This window comes from Marmota marmota, unplaced genomic scaffold, assembly GCF_001458135.2.
Source record: "Marmota marmota marmota unplaced genomic scaffold, marMar, whole genome shotgun sequence".
In the NCBI taxonomy this organism is placed as follows: domain Eukaryota; kingdom Metazoa; phylum Chordata; class Mammalia; order Rodentia; family Sciuridae; genus Marmota; species Marmota marmota.
The window spans coordinates 30285096-30291749 of record NW_025999990.1 but is presented as its reverse complement, the minus strand read 5'-3'; the positions used below and the strand labels follow the sequence as shown (position 1 = coordinate 30291749).

Genomic DNA, 6654 nt, shown 5'->3' with positions numbered 1-6654 from the left:
ATGTGGGGACATGGTCATGTTTATTGAAAATATATGTTAACCTGTCAATAATATGTAAATTCATTGGTATTTTTTTAAAAAGTCCTGCGGAATATGATTTTATTTGTTTTTGTGGAACTTGACAAGTTAATTGTAAAATCCCTGAAGCAGGCACTTGTTCTACAAGATTTTAAGACTTAGTATAGAGTGTAAGGGTTTAGCTCATAGAGAACTTGCCTAGCATGTGCAAGGGCCCTGGGCTGTGTTCCCTTGCAAATCGAAAGCCAGTCTGGGCAACTTAATGAGACTAAGTTTTGAGATAAATTTAAAAAGGGCTAGGGATGCCACTTAGTGACAGAGTGCCCTTGGAGTCAATCCCCATTACCTAAAAAACAAAAACAAAAAACAAGTATGTAGCAGAAGAAATTTCTAACACATAAAGGATCTTACTCACAATATACAATATATTTGTTAGTACTCACATGTATGTAAATGTGAAAAAGCTAAATAAGGAAAAGGAAGAGCCGTTTCATAGGAGAAAAATTGCCACTTTGTTATTAATGAAATGCAGATTTAAAAACTATACTGACAAAATTGTGAAAGTTTGACATTATTGGGTATAGCATTATCCATGTATGCCTCTATGACAGTTGTCAGCAAATTTTCCTTAAAGGACCAGATAATAAATATTTTTTGCTTTGCAAGCCAAAATTCTCTTTCACAATTATTTATCTTTGTCATTATAGTGCAAAAGCAGTCATAAGCCATATATAAATGAATGGGTGTGGCTATATTCCCACAAAAATTGTTTTTACAAAAATAGTTTGCCAGCCCTTGCTTTGTGACACTGTAGTTAATGAACTATTAATGCATAATTATGGATGAGTCTTAAAAACATGTTGGATTAAAAAGGGAGGAGAAGAATAAATTGTAGTATGATTTCATTTATGTAAATTCCAGAGGGGAGCAATGTAAAGGGTACAGATTTATGAATTTTACCATGGTTACTAGGACTTGACTAATTTTGAATTCTGGCCTTGACATATATATTCTGTGACTTTGGTAAAATTACCTATTTTCTTGGGTGGGGTGCTACTGGGGATTGAACCCAGAGGTGCTTTACCACTGAGCCCTTTTATTTTTTCTTTTGAGACAGGATCTCATTAAGCTTCTAAAAGCCTCACTAAGTTGGTGAGGCTGATCTTGAATTTACAATCCTCCAGCCTCAGCCTCCTGAGCGAATCTCTGGGATTACAGGCGTGCACTACTGTGCCTGAAAAAGTTTTTACAGGCGTGCACCACTGTGCCTGATTTTTTTTTAAAGTTTCAGATTTTATTTATTTATTTTTTCTGGAGTGTTTTTATTTTGTTTTTAGCACAAACACAAACCAACACGCTGAAATAGTTGCTTGTAAAGTATTTATGATAAGGATAATTGAACACAGTAATGGGGAAAAAAAGTGTGGAGATTTGCTCATTGAACTGAGCTGAATTAGTGGTTCTTACAGCTAATTGCTGTCTAAAGTGATGACGGAATTTTTATTTTACTTTTTCATAGACCTGCGTACAACTGTCAGTTATGCACAAAAGTGGGACACCAGCACTTTTCCATCTTTCCATTTTCTTGTTCTTGTGTTTTCTTTCCTATCCCACTCCTGGTGTTGAACCCATATACCATCTGTAAAGTTGCAGGCACTCTGAGTCTTTCTATCAGCTGAAGTTTCTTCAGACTTCTTTCCCAGGGTACAAGAAAACTGTTGTTTTCAAAGAGCTTTCAGTCTTTATAGTGAGGTTTTTGCCATCACAAGCGATGACAGAATCTGGCTTAGGCATCACATCCATTTTTCACAGTGTTGGTTTCATTCCTACTTCCTTCATATATATTCATCAAAGCCTTTGCCACCCACCAGGTGCCATCTTCCTTTCAGCTGCCAGATGTTGACCATGGTGGGCGTATAGACATACGTGCACAGCCAACAGAGTTGGGTGTGGCATGGCGAGCATTCTATGCCAAAATGTTATTTCTTATCTGTAAGTTGATGAGCATAGAAGACCTACCTCATTAGGTTGTTGGGAAGACTATATAATATAGTGCCAGTAAAAAGGTTTGTTACATAATAAGTACTCAGTGACTGTTATACTTTCATTCTCCTTTAACTTATATCCTGTTTTTAAAAAGAGCCTTTATTGTTTGGGAATTGCAAATACTTTTTTTTTTTTAATCCAGCTTTGTGTAGCTATAGCTAATATGTGTCTATACTAAGCCCTCAAATATTTGCTCCCTAAAGTCTTGAGTAATGTTTAATTTTCTTTATTTACCACAGTTTGTGGTAAGTAAAATAGCCCCTCTGATGTTTTTAGTGGTACACTTAAATCACCAAACTCATTGTTGCTTGCCGAATACTTGGCTAAAACAGTTTCTGCTGTCACTTAACCTTTCTCTTTAGCATTGTCCCTGACTCCTTTCTCAGAATTCTGTCTGCTTTTGTTTTAGTCACCACTCTCCTTGACCTCTCAGACCCTCTAGTTCTGTAAATGTCAATGTTCTAATCACCCTTAAAACTTGCGACTGTACAGCTTTCTCGGCTGGAAAATGAAGATAAAACCTACTTTAAAGGGTTGTTGTTAGGGTGAAATTCTCTAATGAATAATTTTCGTGGAGGAACTCTGTACCCATATATTCTGATTTAATTATGCTGGGATGAGGTATGGTATAAAAACAAACACAATTTCATGAGTAATTCCTCTTCCATTTGAACAGCAGTGATATGTAAATATACTTATGGCACATTGCAGCCATTCAGTCAGTTTCTCCTTCCATCTTCTATCTTGCTGCTGTTCTCCATACCCTTCTATTGAAACATTACAAATTTGTTTTTACTCTCTCCTTTCTAACAACAGTAACATTGTCTCACTTACTTTTGTTATCCATGGTCTGAGTGAGTGAATATGTGCATGTCCCAAGTTTATGGAAAACTAGTGTTTGTAATACTTGGTCTGCCAAAGTAGAATATAAAATCCATTGGCAATCTTAATTTATCTTTTAGCTATTTGAAACACATTTAAGTCATATCTTTATTTTAATTTTTGTGTTTTAGAAAATTCTAACATATATAAATGTAGAGGGACAAGTAAAATAAATTTTCTTAAACCTGTATCCATCTTCCAGATTCAACAAAGACCAAGATTTTGCCCCTTGTGCTTCACCTCTTAATCTCCTCTCCTCTCTCTCTCCTGTCCCAAGAGCAAGTATTTTAAAGTGATAGCCATTTTACTTCTAATATTCTTCAGTATGAATTTTTTAAAATGAAACTCCCATGCCCAGTGCTGAGGATTGAATTCTAGGCCTCACATAATAGGCAAGCACTGTACTACTGGGCCATATCCCCAGCCCCCAAATGAGAACATTTTAAAAGAGGACCACAATGCCATTACTTTTATTATTATTATTATTATTATTATTATTATTATTATTATTATTACTGTTTTTATTTTGTGTATTGCATGTTGAACCCAGGGAAGCTTTATCACTGAACTACATCCCCAGCCCATTTAAGTTCTAAATTTGAAGCTGGGTTCTTACTAAGTTCCTGAGGGTATTACTAAGTTGCTGGGGCTGGCCTTGAATTGGTGATTCTCCTGCCTCAGCTCCCTGAGTTGCTGGGGTTATAGGCATGTGCCCCTCACACCCAGCACAATGTCATTCTTTTTTTAAAAATATTTTTTATATCTTTATTTTTATGTAGTGCTGAGGATCAAACCCAGTGCCTTACATGTGCTAGGCAAGTGCTTTGTTGCTGAGCCCCAGCCCTATGTCGTTATTCTTAATAAAACTAACAATAATTCCTTAGTAGTATCTAATACCTAGTCCATTATCATATTTCCCTAGTGGTCCCTAAAGTGTCTTTTTAAGTTGGCTTATAGATTCAGAAGTCACACACGGTCCACACATTACACTTATTTTTTATAAAAAAGCTCTGCTTAGGAAGAGTAAAATACCTGGTTTTTAGTATTTTTCTTTTCTCTCTTCTTTTTCATAATTCTCCCTCAAGATTAGCATTCTTTATAATGAAACCATAAACTTGGCTATATCAAGTGAAGGTTTCATCTTCTCTTTTAAGACTTCTATGCTTTTTTGTTTGTTTAAGAATGAAACATAGCACAGTAAAATGCAAAACTGAAAATTATAGCTAAGTGTAACTATTCTCTGAACTGTCTCATTAGTGGCATAGCATTATGTTCAGTGCTATCATAGGATTGTGAAAGCTGAAACGTTATTTTATAGTTATTAAAAATATGCTTTTTGAAAACGCTTACATTTATCTGTAAAATTTTTGTAGTTATTCCTCTTGGCTTTATAGTTAAAGAGGGAAGCTTGAGACTAGGCTATAATATAATATTTGTATTTGGAATAGATTGCTGTGGGTAAATTTAATTATATTCTCTGAAACTCAAGTGGAAAATGTCATCTGCAAAAGTTTATTTTTTAGTAGATATTTTTATTGATAGAAAGAAAAACATACTTAGTGTTTTTAATAAGGCTGGGAGAGATAACCCAAGGGTTTAAAGGTTTTTAGTAACATACAATTTTGAGAATGTAGATGAGATTTTTAAAAAGTAATTCCAAAAAAATGTTTTGAGCTATTGATGTGAACTAAATAGGATTATTTTGGAGACTTTTCCAACAATTTACTTAATTTCCTATTACATTGTTGAGTAAATAACAGCTTAATTGCACTATTTTTGTTTGTTTGAGAGCAGGAAGCACATCCTATAATCTGTCCCTGTAAAAGCTGAAAAAAAAAATCTCATTAAAAGGTACTGAAATGTCATCCCCTAAAAGGGGTCTTAACTGGTATGAATTCGGAAGCTTGAGACTATGGAGAAAATTGAAATGAGGGACTGAGACAGGTAGTAGCTATTGACAGAAAAATCCGCAGGAGATAATGCAAACAACCACTAAGATTATAAACTAGGAAAAGTTAAATGACATTAGGGAGAAACTAAATAAGAAAGAAACCAAATTAGGAAAACAACACAAAAACTGATATACCAAATTTGCTGACTAGATCACTATCTGTAACAGACTAACAGATGAACAGTTTCTTTGTTTTGTTTTTTCAATGGTAACTAAATATTTCAGATGATTATCTTGGGTCAGAATCTAAAATCTGCTCCATCCCCATTTTTTTCTTTTGAGTGAATTTGAAACTTTTCAGATCTCAAAAGGTCACTTAAATTAATATCCAAGAAACATTACACGGTGTTTAATGGAATTGGTTTAGAAGGAGCTTCATGATTATGATTGTAAAAGACAATCAAAATTTCATCTAAGGGAACAACTGTTTTTTTCTTCTCCTTGGTGATTCAGTTGAGGAAGAAGAAAATTATGGGACTGAGCTCTGGGAAATGCATGGAGAAGGAAAAATAGGGGAAAAGGAGTGACAGCAGGTTTCCATTTAGTCTGCACATTGTTTTTGGTCTTTTTCATCCCCAGTCCAGTGCCAAGAGACTGTGGGATCTTACAGTCTTGTTTATTATCCAAACTGGCAGTGGCAGCACTGCTCTCTAGAGTATAGTTGGCAAGTTCCTGGTGAATTCTTTATCCACTCTGGTTGGCCACCTCAGAGTATATGTATACATGTTGTCTCTGCTCTTAACTTGATCTGCTAGCCAACGGAAGTTTGTGGGTAACGTTTGAGAATCACTGTTCAAAATCTGAGAATTAAAAGGTTTTTAAAATTAATGTAAAAAAACCTATAGAAAAGCACAGTGAGTTGAAGATAAGGAACGAGACATGAGTCCTCTTCTCCGCTGTCTTATCTTAATATTTTGCCCTATATCATTCAGTTACAGTTAGGATTAGGTTTGGCTGCATCTGAAAGATGCCTGCATTCCTTTCTTCCCCACTAAAAGGTACTTTAAAACAAACTAAAGTGTTTCCCCCTCCCCACTCTGGATATGGTAACTGTGTGGTTGCCAAGGACCAGCTCCTTTTGTCTTTCCTTAGCTTGTTGTTTTCCCTGTCAAGGTTATCTTATGATTGCACAGAAGGTCTTTGCAGCTCCATCCATTATGTTCACATTCTAGGGAGTAGAATCGAGGAAGGCATAAGGGCAAAAGGGTCCATCTTCCAGTGAAGTCTGTCTCCTTTAAATATCTTTCCCAGAGCCAAATATCCAATGACTTCTGATTTTATGTTATTGGCTACCCTAATCTGCAAGGCAGGCGAGGAGATGTAGATTGCCACTTTTAGTAATAATAGTTTGTTTGCTAAGAAAGTAGATACTAAGTGAACAAGTAGCAGTCTGCCATAATTTAGATCATTTCTATTAAAAAAAGTTTCAGTATATTTGAAGCCCTTCTCCTTCCTCCTTGGCAGTGACCACTAACATGTATTTGGCTTATTCTATCTTTACAAGTTATATTTGTACTTGTAAGCAGTATGTCTTTTTTAAACATGTTTTAAAACTATAATATAAGTGGAAGAGGCTGTACCTATCCTGCAAGTTACTTTTTTCTCATTCAGAGTTTTTTACTTATATAGATGTAGTTCTAGCTTATTCATTTTAACCACTCTATAGTATTCTGTAATACAGTTCATTTATCATTTTCTTCAGGATGTACATTTAGGTTTTTATTTATTTATATATTTATTGTCATTATAAACACTGG

The 6654-nt window shown here is 35.0% G+C and overlaps 1 pseudogene; it reads right to left on the bottom strand.

The window, feature by feature from the left end:
- Positions 1-1518: 1518 nt before the first annotated feature.
- LOC107139399 lies at positions 1519-1925 on the bottom strand (annotated as a pseudogene).
- Between the last annotated feature and the right edge of the window lie 4729 nt (positions 1926-6654).